Below are 14,926 nucleotides of genomic sequence, written 5' to 3'. Positions count from 1 at the left end.
TCTGAGCCCATAATGATCCAGTTTATTAATTAATTTTTGATGAACTACCTTGTCAAAAGCTTTGCTTAAGTCAAGAGAGATGGTGTCGATTTGTTCTCCTTCGTTAAGTGCCTTGGATATATCCGATACAAAAGAGATCATATCAGTGCAGGTGGAACGCCCTTGATAAATCTGAGAGAAATCCGACAGATTAAATTTCGTAAAATTAAATAGCTGCTTCATACAATGGATTCAATTATCTTTGAGAGTGTATTTAATTGACAAACTGGTCTGCAGTTGTTGGATGAGGACGAGCTTCCTTTTTTATAAATAGGGGTAACAAAAGCATTTTTAGGTTGAGAAGGTTAGATTCCACTCTCAAAGAACAATTTTATTAAGTGAAGGAGTGGCTTAACCAGTGTAGTTCCACATTTTTTCCATAAAACAGTAGGGATACCAACTGGACCTTGTGTGAGGTCCTTTTTCATACTGTGGATTTTGCTCACAATTCTGCTTAGTTTATTTCAAATACTCTTGATGTATCAGTGTAATTGAGGGGAAAAAGCTGCTAGCAAGGTAGTCAACCTCAAACATAGATGAAAGATCTTTGAGAATATCCAGCGTGTTTACAACAGCGTTTTGAATTTTTGCATTGAAATAACTGAATATAGGTGTCATATTTTTTGCCTCAAAGACTTCTTTCAACGACCTCCTCCTTTTCCCTAATAATTACATCCTTTTCCTTACTAGCAAAATTCCTGTATATCATTGACAATATCCCATTACCTGCTCTGGCAACCTGTCTGCACTGCTAAGAAAATTTCATATCTGACTGCACAATTACTCCAGGTTTTTTTCATTTTCTACTACTCTAAGTGCAGTACCACATAGTGGTATGTTTCTCTGGGGTTACTTCAACCCATATGCAGTACTTTGCACTTGTCAATATTAAACTTCATTATTGATAATAAACATTTCTTTTGCTTCTAAAATTATTTCATTATCTCTCGTTTCATTGCACATAGTTTTTCTTTTTTTAATTCGACTTTTTTACTAGTCAACTTACACAATTACTACTATGTTCTATATAAGTTTTGTCGTTACTACCCCTGAATCCTAAACAAGTATACTCAAAAGCTGAACAGTAGCAATAATTCTTTTTAAAATCTCTCTCCAATAATTTTCTTCAGACTGAATTTGTTTGATTAGTTCCGTGTCAACATAATCCAAAATTGAACATCTCTTAAAATAAATACACAGCATTAATGTGACCTGATGAATTTTTGTGCACATGTAAAGACCCAGAAATGTTTTTCCAGTCATTAAAACCAGTTATAAATTTATGATTTGAATTTGAAGATAATTTGCATACGAAATAGTAGATGGATTTGCTGGTATCAAAAAATATCAGCCACTCACGGTTTTCCTTTGTTCCATTCATTTCTGTACAGGAAAATATCTGTTTCATGAATATAAAGTCGCTGTCCTTATATATTGTTTTTAAATTTTTCCAAAATTTGTTGGCGTATTTATTAAAAAATGTTCTCTAAAACATTCATTCATTTCCATGTGCCACTTTGCGATATTCATTGGATACACAATATCACATGAATATGATGGTTCATTTAAACTTTCTTTAAAATTTTCATTGTCACTAATTACACTACCACTAGTTCATTACCTATGGTTTGTTTATTTTCTTTACACTGCATCTCAGCCTCTTCTTTGGTCTTTACTCCCTCTTCTCCTGTCCTTGCACTTTTATTTTCCTCATTTATATTTTTTGTTACTTGCAGAAAAGGCATTAGAGCATTTTTTTTTTTTTTTTTTTTAATTTCAATTTGATCATTTTTTTTTATCATTGTCTCTTTCGTTTAGATGCTCCAGATTCATATTTTTGCTGCATTATTAAGGGCTGACTAAGAAAAAAATAATTATTTTATTTTATTTTTTCCAACTAATTATTTTTACTTACAAGGTTAAAAAGGCCTTGGACTCTGGTATTCATGTTAAAGGTAAAATTAGTTTACTCCAGAGAAACAGAAACAAATAAGCTGTAGGTAAAGCAAAGCAAAAAACAAATTAAAACAGAAGCTTTCAAGTCTATGATACTCATCGTCAGCTGTATATAAACATTATTATGAAAACAAAGAATGCCCAGTCGTGGTCATGTGAGACAATGCCTCACATGAGAAGGGAAGAAGAAAATTTGGGTTGTTTTAAATGTAAGAAACGAACAGTTTTTTATGAACGGTTAACATGTTTTTTTTTTTTCCTTGTTCTTAATTTTGCAAATTTATCAATTATGTCTTCATAATTTATAGCGTTCGTTACCTTGAATTCGATAAATAATAATGATAAATCAGACATTTTGTCCTGCATTAAATTAATTCGTGAATAGTTTTTTTATTCTTTTTACTGCTGAAAAAGACCGTTCACCACTTGAATTTGCCACAGGCATTGTGAGAAATATTTTCAGAATTGTTTCGACATTCGGAAATGTTGATCTAAATCCATCATTAATAATATTGTACGTATACTTGATATTTGAAACATTTTTCTTATTTTGCGTAGTTGCTGCTATTAGGATTAATGCCTTTTTAAATATTAATATATCATTGTTTTAATTACTGCTTCATTTAATTCATTGTTTATTGACAATTTCAGATTTTTAATTCAAACGAAATTATAGTAACAGCTTAAAAGTAATATAATTGATAATGATTCAATATAAAAAATTAACGCTTGAATCAATTCGTATTTTTATAGTGAGAAAACAAAAAGCTTTCAATAAAGGTAAAGTATGTCAGTCACAATAGATAGCAAAACATTACATAGATTTGATATTTAAATTTTCTGTTACAACAAAATCAAAATTTATTAAACTACAGTGCTACTTTCAGAGAGATAGATACATACCTATATTTACTTCAGTGTGTGTGTGTGTACTTCTATGTATTACACTTTAACTTTGCACATCAACAATTAAACTAAATGTTACAGTTTTCAGGTCTCAGCTTACATAGATTCTTAAATCCATGGGTGGTCCATTAAAATAGTTTCTGTAGAGCGAATAAAATTTCCATCTAATGAATGGATTTCGAGAGAGGCTGGGTATGCATTGTTCACATCTCTGGCCTTTAGGCAATAGAGCTGCTGCTGTAGAAAGCACGAATTAAGAACTAAAAGGATTAACATTTAACAATTTACTGTTCGTAATACATTTACAACCACTTCTCCGACTTACTATACTGAGAAGTCATGCTAGTCATTGCTTTCTTGTGTTCATAACCAGTGGAAAAGTTTAAGGCATATTCCCAATGCAGATAATATGGCGTGGTCAGCCTGTGTTCTACTGGTCATCATCATCATCAGCCATTTTCAATCCACTGCAGGATGAAGGCCTCTCCAGCAACTTTCCAGTTCCTTCTGTTTTGAGCACTGGCCATCCATTTACTACTCAAAAACTCATGAATTTCATCTATCCATCTCCGCCTTTGTCTTCCAGGTTTTCTTCTAGCTCCTCTTGGGTACCATTCTGTTATTTTCTTAGTCCATCTGTCATCATGTCTTCGAGCTATGTGTCCTGCCCAAGACCATTTTAGTTCTTTAGTTTTGATAAGAATGTCCTTTACTTGAGTTTGCTGTCTAATCCAGGTGTTTCTCTTCTTATCTAACAGTCTGATTCCCAATATAATTTGTTCCATTCTTCGCTGTGTAGTTCTTAGCTTCTCTTCCATTCTTTTGGTGAGTGCCCAAGTTTCACTTCCATAAGTCATGGTGGGGAGTATACATTGATTCATTATTTTACGTTTCAGACAAACTGGGATATTGCTCTTCAGTATGTGACTATATTTCCTGAATGCTATCCATCCAAAATTTATTCTTCTCTTGACTTCCAGCCATTTATCATTATTACAGCTAATAACTTGTCCCAGATAAGTATATGACTCCACCTTTTCAATTACTGCTCCTTCAATCATTATTTCCCTTTCCGTGGCATACTTGTTCATCATTACTTTTGTTTTAGCCATATTCATCTTTAGTCCAAAATCCTTACTAACTGTGCATAACTGATTAAGATTTTCCTCTAATTCTTTGGGATCGTGGCTTATGACCACAATGTCATCTGCAAATCGTAAATGGTTTAGGTACTCTCCGTTCACATTGACTCCTTTCTGCGACCAGTCTAATCTTCTGAAAGCTTCCTCAAGGGCAGCAGTAAACAGCTTCGGAGATATTGTGTCTCCTTGTCGAACTCCTTTCTCGATTTTAAATTTGCTACTGTCTTTGTCTAGTCTAATAAAGGATGTAGCACTCTCATATATTTTCTTCAAAATCATAATATATGGAGTATCTATGCCTTGTCTTTCCAGTACCCGAAACATTGCCTTATGCTGTATGGAGTCAAATGCCTTTTCATAATCCACAAATGCCAGGCATAATGGTGTTTTATATTCATTTGCTTTCTCCATTAGCTGTGATATTACGTGAAGGTGATCCATAGTTGAGAATCCTGTCCTAAAGCCAGCTTGCTCTTTCGGTTGATTCTCATCAAGTATTCTTTCTAATCTGTTAGTAATGACCCTTGTGAACAACTTGTAGATGTGGGATAACAAGCTAATTGGTCTATAATTTCCAATTTCTGATTTATCTCCTTTCTTATGCAGCAAAACTATGATTGCATTATTCCACTGCTTAGGTATCACACCTTTTCTAATGCACTTTGTGAAGAGCCTTGCCAGTTTTTGTGTTATGTCTCTTCCTCCCAATTTTGACAACTCTACAGTAACTTCATCTTCCCCAGGGGCTTTCCGATTCTTCATTTTCTTCAATGCATGTTCTACCTCATCAGGAAGAATATCGGGTATGTCGTATGTGTTGCTACTTTGCAATCCATCTTCCCTACTGCTGGTATCATTCCCTCGCTCCTTGTATAATTCTCTATAGTAGTCTCCTGCTATTTGAATTATGCCTTCTCTGCTGTTTATAAGTACACCATTGCTATTCTTCAGTTTCAGTATCATTTGTCTTTCTGTATTACTGCTCATGGCTGCTGATTTAAATCCTTTGTTTTCCCTTAATGCTTGTTCTACTTTTCTTGTGTTAAATCTTCTTATGTCCTCTCTCAGTCTCTTTCTAATGGCTTTGCATAACTCAGTATACTCAATTTTCTCCCTGTCAGTGTTTTTCTTGCTCTTCATTTGTCGTCTTTGGTTCATCATGACAAGTGTTTCTTGACTAATTTTTTCTTCTTTGGATTTCTGTTTCCCTATAGGTTTCTTGGGCTTTATCACTTTCAGAAAGTTGTAATATTCCTCGTCGATATCTTGGTCCTGAGCAGTCTGCAGAAGCTCAAACTTGTTCTTAAGTTCCAGTACATACTGCTTTTTCTCCTCCTCTGTTATTTCAAAGACCTTTGTATTATTTACTCGAGTCAGTTTTTTCCTTTCCTTTCCTACATCTATATCAATTGTACATCTTACCATTCTGTGATCACTTCCAACATTTACCTTATTCAGGACGGTAACATCATTCACAATATATCTTCTGTTAGTGAGGATGAAGTCGATTTCATTAGTTGTTAATCCATTTGGACTCTTCCATGTCCACTTTCTGTTCACCCTTTTCTTGAAAAAAGTGTTCATTACTGACATTCCTTGAGATTCTGCAAATTCCACAAGTCTTTCACCTCTTTCATTTCTTTCACCAATTCCAAAATTTCCTATAGTTCCTCTTTTGCCTTTTTTGCGCTGTTTTGCCTTTTTCCAACCTTAGCATTGAAGTCCCCCATAATAATAGTGTAGTGGGTTTTCTGCTCATCTAGAAGACTCTCAATTTCAGTGTACATTTCTTCAACCTCTTCATCATCATGGCTCGATGTTGGTGCATAAATCATTATAATCTTTAGCTTGTACCTCTTAGAAATCTTGAGTATTAGTCTTGACACCCTTGGTGATGTACTTTTGAATTCCAAAATGTTGTTTTTAAAATCTTTATGGACCAGAAACCCAACTCTACCTTCACTCCTTTCACTGTTTCCATTGGTGTACAGCAGATTTCCACTTGATAAACTTATAAGCGATTCATTTCTTCTTCTTGTTTCAGCCAAACCGATGATATTCCAATTCACATTTTCTAATTCCTTTTCCAGCTCTAATATCCTGTCTTCACCGATGAGTGATCGTACGTTATAACAGGCCAAGTTCAATTTCCGTGCATGGCAGCCTGGTCGTACCCAGAGATTCTTAGCACCCTCTGCTTCCACTCTGATCCTCTCGCTGCCGTAAGAGGGAGAGTGAAAGCTGCTGGGGACTGAGGGCCATTTGTATTGTTGTGCTCTCATTGCTGGAGGGTTTGGTCTTTTCCTCTTCACGTTGACCAGGCGTCTTGAAGAGAACCACTCTACACGTTCGTTGCCACCTAAGTGACGTAACAGGGCTTACCATCGAGAAGGTGTGTATGAGTGGATTTTAGGGAGGCAGGCCAACCGGATTTCTCCTAAATCTTCTGTAATAGAGAGATATTGGATCCATCAGTGTTTTAGGCTGAGTGTCTGATAACACACAGGATACCTGTTCCCCTCTAAGCCCTAGTTCTACTGGTACACCCTATTAAAGAATTAGGAGAGAGTGATTTTCCTTTATTCTGGAAATTAATTTGTTCTTTCGGAGAAATGAGTCATCCACCCGCCTCTGTTTACATGGTAGGTACAAGTGGCCCCTAGTTTAGATCAGGGCATTAAAAAAAAAAAAAATTAAAAAATTTCAGATTACAGAGGCACCCTCTATTATGAGGCCCGAAGCTATTTATAAGTACAGTCCTGGGAACGTGCCACTGACGTTTGGAGAAGAAGCAAGTTTTCTGCTCTTAGCCTATTCAAAATCAAGTTTGATTGATTACACACTGGTTTACAATTGCTGTAAGCTTTAGTGTAGACAGAAAATGTAGCTGCAAATTTGGGTGCAAGCCAATTGCAATGTTGCAACATTCTTATCTTGAACAGCCTTAGCACATTATTATTATTAGCCATATAGTGCAAGGAAGCCTGAGGCTTATGCTGCACCAGCCAAAAAAAAAAAAAAAAAAAAAATTCTGAATTACCCTGAGAGAGAGAATATGAAAGAGAATGAAAGTCAGAAGTAGAAGGGAAAGGAATCACCAAGAAAGAGAAGAATGATGATATCCAGCTCAGGGTCCTGGGTGTGCCAAGCCCATACTCACCCGGTGAGAGCCCCTGGTGTTAAATTTATTGGAAAACCAAGATTTAGATAAAAGATGAGGTTTTAAGGTGGAGTAAAGAATAAAGTATTTCATCTTTACAAGAATAATTATCTTAACATTGCATCTGAGCAAAGCATTGGGATCAAAAGATTTAAAACTGTAATCCAACCATGGAAAAGAACAGAAATCACGTGATTGTCCTGTTTGATATTCCTCTTATTTTAAACCATATGAGGATGAGAATGGCTTTGAGTGAGTGAGAGCGAGAAGACCAAGTTGTAATCTGAGGTTCTTAGAGGACCACTAATATTGATTGTGTAATTGGAAGGGTTGGTGAAGAAAAGATCAAGTTTGTTGGGTATGTGGTTGTGATTATTAGTTGTTCTGGTAGATAATTTAATAAGCTGTGTGAGTTCATTGGTAATATCAAAAGCCTCAGCAACTTGACTACCCAGATCTGCATAACTAGAAAACTGAAGCTAGCTAGAGTTTTGATTTTCATTAATCTCCAACGAAAATTACATTCAAAATTAGACTAGAGAAGTGAAGTTTCAATGAAAGGATGTTAAAAAGTTCTGAACAATTAGTGGAGTTGGGAGAACAATAGAGGCAACACGTTAATTTTATGGAATAGGATAGAGGGATTATTATGTATGTTTTGTTTATATGTGTCACTATGTTTACTCGTGTAGGAATAAGTAATAATGCTTTAAATTAGTTGATAGTAGAGCATCAAGGAACGAAAGTAATTTATAATTATACGGCAAATCCTCAATTAGTATGAATAATGAATCCTGTGAAACCATCGTATTAAATGAAGTACATGCTTTCAAAGCTATTATAACACAACAAAGTATGATAATTGGTCCCACCCCAATGAAAATGTACAATAAAAATTTTAGGCACAATTTTTATATGTTTATTAAAGTGTATACTGTACAGTATTACCAAAGGATAATAAAAATGTATTTCTGATTCAAGTTTATATATTATAAACTAACCAAAGAAAATGTTATTACATTTTATTAAAATATTTTAGCAGGCTAGACTGAACTGTGTTCTCTTTCTCTAAGACCTCATACATGTGCTTGTGGTTGTTGAAAACTTTATCCATATCTTGGTGGACTTGCATGCTTCAGTTGACATTGGGGTTGGCACCCATAACTTGTTGTTTTAAAGTTTCCAGAGTTTGAAATATTTTTTTGTATTCTTTGATGGTGAACTCTGTCATTTGCACATTGTTTACTTCTCCATCAGCATTGTTGGCTTCAAATGCATGCTGTTGATCAAAATTAGGTCTCCATCAGTCATTTGATCAGCTGATCAAATTTAGGTCAGTCAGTTGATCAAAATTAGGTCTCCATCAGTCAAAAAAAAAAAAAAAAAAATTTTCTTCCAAGTGTGATTCAAGCAAGTCACTGACATTTGTAGTGTCCAGTTCATCTAAACCAAGCCATCTTCCAATGTCTGTTATTTCTTCAATGACAGCTTGCATTTGAGAGGGAAAACAATCAAAATTATTTGCGCAATGAGGCAAAATGTATTGCTTGCAGTTATTTCTTTGGCCTATTTTAGAATTGCTCTCAGCATGTGCATGTTGTTTTATTATATCAAATTTTTGTTCTAATGTAATAACAAGTCTCCGCTTTTTTGCACTTGTACAAGTATTCTTCCATTTGTTTGCTAAGGGCAGTTTATCAAAATATTAAAATATAATACAGTACTGTACACGGATATAGGGTAACAAGCTGCAGCACATCTTCACACAACAGTAGGCAGAAGCGGACTGACAACAAGGCACGGTGTGAGTTATTGATAATCCACATGCATGTAATTTTCAGTGCAATTTGGAATAAAAACTCATACTAACCGAATTTTGACTCATATTAAATAAGGTCTGGTATCATTTTATAATTTGTACTAAATCAAATTTTGTACTATTCAAATTTGTACTAATTGAGGCTGTATACCAACCTTCACTGATTTAAAATAACAAAAAAAAAAAAGGTGGTTGCACACACCTTCAGCCTTGCCATGAGCACCTCTCAGGGGTTTGCTTTTGCTCGACAGCAATTGCTTTTGGGGCCAACAGCAAATTTGGGTCATTGACTATTAGTCATGACATAATAAATGATTCAGATGGAGCCAAAATTGTTGGGAACTGTTGGGGGTGAGACCTGCCACTCCAACCCTGGCACTTCTGCCCAGTTGTAGAACTTACTCATTTTAACTCATTATTATTTATGTGTTCTTTTCACTAAATATTGGCTAAGTGAATTATGGATTTATTATATTATTAATAATATACTACTTCCACTGATTTTGACAGTTTATTAAAATAGCAGACTAATTAAATGGATGTTATATCTACAATTAAACTGAAAATATGTACAACTAAGAATATAAAGTATAGTAGGCTATGATTAAAATGCACAATAAAATATATCTTAAAAACTGAAAATATATACAATTGAATATACAATACAATTAAATATATTATATACAATTAAACCGAATTATGGATTCCTTTGACTTTGCATAGCTGTCCCAGAGTTTCACTCTGGGAGGACAACTATGCAAATTCAAAGGAATTTACAGCTTGAGTGATTTAGAACAGTGTTTCTCACTGGGTTTTTTGCACATAAATTTTGCAGACAGCCTTTTGAGATTTTGCAGACATGTTGAAATTTTGTTTTATAGATTTAAAAAATAAATTTTTTCAATCTACACAATGTATGTTGTCATGTCCTACTATTTTACTCATCCACAGTAGAAAATTTAAAATATCTGTCAGTAAAGGGAAGGGACTCAGCCATTCCACTCTGTGTTGCATAGTTAGTCTGCAGTCGTTTGGATTATTTTTTATATTTGATAATCATATGAATATTAACACTTTACTGTTTCATCTAAGTGCCATTTATTTTATTTAAACATTCAAAACATACCTCTTTCTGTCTGTTTTGACATGTATAAAATTTTTTCCTTCTTTTCAATCCACAAAAGCTACACAGCCTTTTAAAGTTATTAAAATATACTTTATTAGTAAAGTAACATTTATTATTATTATTCCTGTTATTCTATTTTATTATTTGAATAAATATCGTATTATTATATGGCACAGTAAAATATTTTAAATAATGTTTATAATATGTACAAACTACTATTGTTCTGCTACAAAGCAGAAAAATGAAAACAACCTAAATAGGAACTGCTCACTTCTTTTTAAGTGAATTGGAACTTACCAGTTCACTTCTTTTATTGCATAAAATATGAAATAGTTCTTATTTTCTGCAATGGAATGAAAGTAGAACTACTTCACTGTTTTTAGGAATTTTCAGTCATTGCTTAAAACAGCGTTTCCCAAACTCATAACTGTGGACCCCTGGGGGTCTGTCAACCAGTTCCAGGGGGTCTGCAAAATGGTGGTCGACCATATATATATATATATATATCTCTGCAAACGGCACATATTCTGGATACCTATATCCAGAATATGTGCCTTTTGCAGCAGCCAGCCGCTTTGGGAGGGACTCAATAAGTTCGAGGAAGGTTGCTACGGGTATCTATGACCATGCAGACTGCAATGCACCCCGGAGTTCCTGTAGGTTCCTTGGTGGAGGATCCATCTGTCTGTCTGTGTCGATCGAGGTGGTCCCATACATGGGTTAAGATCCGGAGAATTCGGTGGCCAAGGGAGTAGGTTGAAGTCTTTGTTGTGCTCCTCAAACCACTCAGGGACAATTCTGGTGACATGGCATGGTGCATTGTCTTGCTGATAGATACCATTGTCCTCAGGGTACACGGTCAACATGTACAGTTGTACCTGGTCGGCAACGATCGATAGGTAACCATTTGTGTTCAGGGTGCCCTACAGAGATATCAGCAGACCCAAGCCATGCCATGAAAACATTCCCCAGACCATAACGCCACCCCCACTACCTGCCTTCTGCAACAGTTGTGTCCAGGCGTCTGTTCTCAGAGGTTTCATGCCTAATACGCCACTGTCTCCAAACAGGCCTAAGAGGTTGGGAAAATTCATGTTGAAAAATTATACTTCACACCAACCAGCAATTGTAATTTTACTGCAAACTAAAATACATGCAATAGATAAAACTGGTAAAAACAAATGTATTTACAATAAATATGAAATGACGGTTAAAATATGACTAAAATGGAAGTTAAAATAATATTATTTATTTCTGCATACATTCCTTACTATCTGGGCCTTACTGAATGCATCGCATGTACAGTCCATGGGTGCCAGATACGCTGTGTGCAGCTTCCGGGACGGAGGTTGCACACAGTGATATCACAAGTTAAAGACCCCATATCAAAAGAAGTTAGCAGTGGGGTGGTATATGAAATTAAGTGCCCAGACTGTGGGGTTTGTTATGTTGGTGAGACGGGGCAACGACTCAAAGAACGTCTGGGTGAGCACATGAGTGCTATAAGAACGGCAAATTATGTGAAGTCTGCTGTGGCAGAACATTTTTGGAAGAAGCAGCACCAGATCTCCCCTGAAGCTGCGGTCATCACTGACCGGGCTCATGGGTTCTAGGACCGTAAATGGCTTGAGAGCCTGTGCATGGGGGCAGCTAGTGGTAACACCATCAACAGGGATAGGGGTGTCCGTATGCATCCCCTCCTTGAAGACATCGTTCTTGAACGAGATGATCGGTTTTTGGTGGTGCACTCCTGAGCCATTTCCGGTTCCAGTACGCAGGTGGGAAATTCCAACCATATTCCTGTGGAACCATGTGACGAGTGCCGTGGGCCTCCTATTTAAGGATGTTGTCGTACAACAGAAGCACACTGTTGAGAAAGGAGTCTGTTGTCTCCGAAAGCTACAGTTTTTAGTGCTTTTATCACTATTATATTTTAATATTATTTTAACTTCCATTTTAGTCATATTTTAAACATCATTTCATTTTATTTTAACCGTCATTTCATATTTATTGTAAATACATCTGTTTTTACCAGTTTTATCTATTGCATGTATTTTAGTTTGCAGTAAAATTACAAAATTACAATTGCTGGTTGGTGTGAAGTATAATTTTTCAACATAATACGCCACTGTCCATCCACTCGGTGGGGGTGTCCGTATGCATCCCCTCCTTGAAGACATCGTTCTTGAACGAGATGATCGGTTTTTGGTGGTGCACTCCTGAGCCATTTCCGGTTCCAGTACGCAGGTGGGAAATTCCAACCATATTCCTGTGGAACCATGTGACGAGTGCCGTGGGCCTCCTATTTAAGGATGTTGTCGTACAACAGAAGCACACTGTTGAGAAAGGAGTCTGTTGTCTCCGAAAGCTACAGTTTTTAGTGCTTTTATCACTATTATATTTTAATATTATTTTAACTTCCATTTTAGTCATATTTTAAACATCATTTCATTTTATTTTAACCGTCATTTCATATTTATTGTAAATACATCTGTTTTTACCAGTTTTATCTATTGCATGTATTTTAGTTTGCAGTAAAATTACAAAATTACAATTGCTGGTTGGTGTGAAGTATAATTTTTCAACATAATACGCCACTGTCCATCCACTCGGTGGAGCAGAAACTGTGACTCATCGGAGAAGACCACTCGTTGCCACTCGGCCGGGGTCCAGTGTCGGTATTGCTGTGCAAACTGATGGCATTGTTTGTTATGAATGGCTGTCAGCATGGGTGCTGTCACCAACTACTCTGGAACCCAAAGCACAACAAGGTTCATTGCACTGTCATGTTGGAGACCTTTCTGTTGGTCCCGCAGTTAATTTGAATGGCCAGTTGAGCAACAGTAGTGTGCCGATCGGTCCTGACCAACTGTTTGAGCCGACATTCACCTCTGGGATTAATGGTGCATGGGGCTCCACAATTGGCACGTCGGGTTATCAAAACTGTCCCATTTGTCCAGTCTTGATACACTTTCACCACTGTGGCACATGAGCATTTCACAAAGTCTGCTGTTTCAGAAATGCTGGCACCACTGGCCCGATAGCCGATGATCATGCCTTTTTCCACGTCTGATAGGTCGTGTGCTTTGCCCATGACAGAGGCTGTTACTATGTTCATGGATGCTGGACAGCAAGCCTTATATGCTTGCAGTGTATGAACTTGATACGTGCGCTTTATGATTTGCTAGGCGTGTGTGATGTCTGCATTGGTGGGTGGTCATAATATTGTGACTGGACTCTGTATACACACACACACACACACACACACACAAAACTATATATGCATATGTTATATACATAGTTAGTTAGTTAGTTAGTTATTTGGTTTTTAGGAGCATTAGCAACTAAGGCCATATTGCTCCGGGATATGCGGTGGTCATTCCCTGACCTTTCCACATCCTCCGTATTTGGTGGTGACAGGCTCGAACCCCGGTCTAATCAAGAAGCGTGTGCTACGCACTGCTGCTCCTTCCCACCTGGCTACGGAGGCGCCTGTTATATACATAGTGATCACTGAATTATTACCACCTACCTAATACTTCGTAGGTCCTCTTTTGCCCTCAGTACAGCAGCTATCCAATGTGGCACTGATTCAACAAGATGTCGGAAGCGTTCAGGAGGTATGGCCAACCAAGCTGTGTGTAATGTGGCTAGCAATGCAGGAGGTGATTGGTGTATCCAGACACCTGATATGCCTTTCCATAGTGCCCCACAAGTGCTCTATGGGATTGATATCGGTGGAGTTCAGAGGCCAATCGATATGCTGGAAGTCAGAACTGTGTTTCTCAAACCATGCCTGCATGTCAAGTGCCTGATGGCTCTGCACGTTGTCATCTTGGAAGACACCATCGCCATTCGGGAAAAAGTGTAACATAGCGGGGTGTACATGGTTAGCAAGCAGTGACAATATCGGAGACCATTGATATATTGTTTAACATGCACCAGGGGTCCAAGTTCCTGCCAGTGAAACATGCCCCACACCATACAACCGCCTCCACCGGCCTGCACTTTTGATACCATGCATGATGGATCAAGAGCCTCGCATTGTTGATGCCAAATCCATACACGACCATCCACGGTTTTGGGTAAATAATGTGACTCATCCGACCAGCACACCTTCTTCCACTCTTCTAACGTCCAACTTGCATGTTCTTTGCACCAGGCGAGTCTTTTACGTCAATGAACCTTAGTTAGGAGAGGATGCCATAGGGGTCATCTGCTGATAATAGCCCATATGTGCGAGCATGCAACACATGGTCATGCCAGATATTGTTCCGGGCTGGCCCATGTTGTATTGGGTAGTCAACTCTTGCTGACAAGGGTTGATGTTAGCGTTGAGCACCGGGGTCCGATGACCCGGACCCCGGTGCTCACCTCTAACATCAACCCTTGGCTGACCTTTTCAGTTTTGCCATCGGGTCGTTGTTTGACCATTTTGACGCAGTCCCGGTACACTTTAACACTTTAGTCTTTGGGAAATTGAGGCACCAGCTCATCAAGCTCCCACAATCTGTCTTTTATCAAAGTCCGATAAATCCTTTCTTTTACCCATAACGCTCGGAATTTTACTACCTAACCTTATCTATGCTACGTAAGTCGACTACTGCACAGTCTCGTACCTCACATGGTCAACAGGTTGCATTCAGTTTTCATAGGGGTGGTCATAATTCAATGATCACTCAGTTTATATAGGGGTCCACAAACTTTTTTTTGATTTTTGAAGTCCGTCAAATTTTTTTGGTTTTTGAAAGGATCCGTAGATCACAGTAGTTTGGGAA

At 37.2% G+C, this 14,926-nt stretch overlaps 1 protein-coding gene across 1 annotated transcript in view; it reads left to right on the top strand.

Annotated features, from left to right (window-relative positions):
- The window catches only part of LOC150084603 (delta(14)-sterol reductase TM7SF2-like), a 152,102-nt gene that overhangs the window by 24,471 nt on the left and 112,705 nt on the right, over positions 1–14,926 (top strand). The gene's annotated exons all lie outside the window — the stretch shown is intronic.

Source organism: Mastigoproctus giganteus, chromosome 6, assembly GCF_048544385.1.
Source record: "Mastigoproctus giganteus isolate SK-2022 chromosome 6, ASM4854438v1, whole genome shotgun sequence".
Lineage (NCBI taxonomy): Eukaryota > Metazoa > Arthropoda > Arachnida > Uropygi > Thelyphonidae > Mastigoproctus > Mastigoproctus giganteus.
The sequence above is the reverse complement of the archived record's forward strand: the minus strand, read 5'-3'. Positions and strand labels throughout refer to the sequence as shown.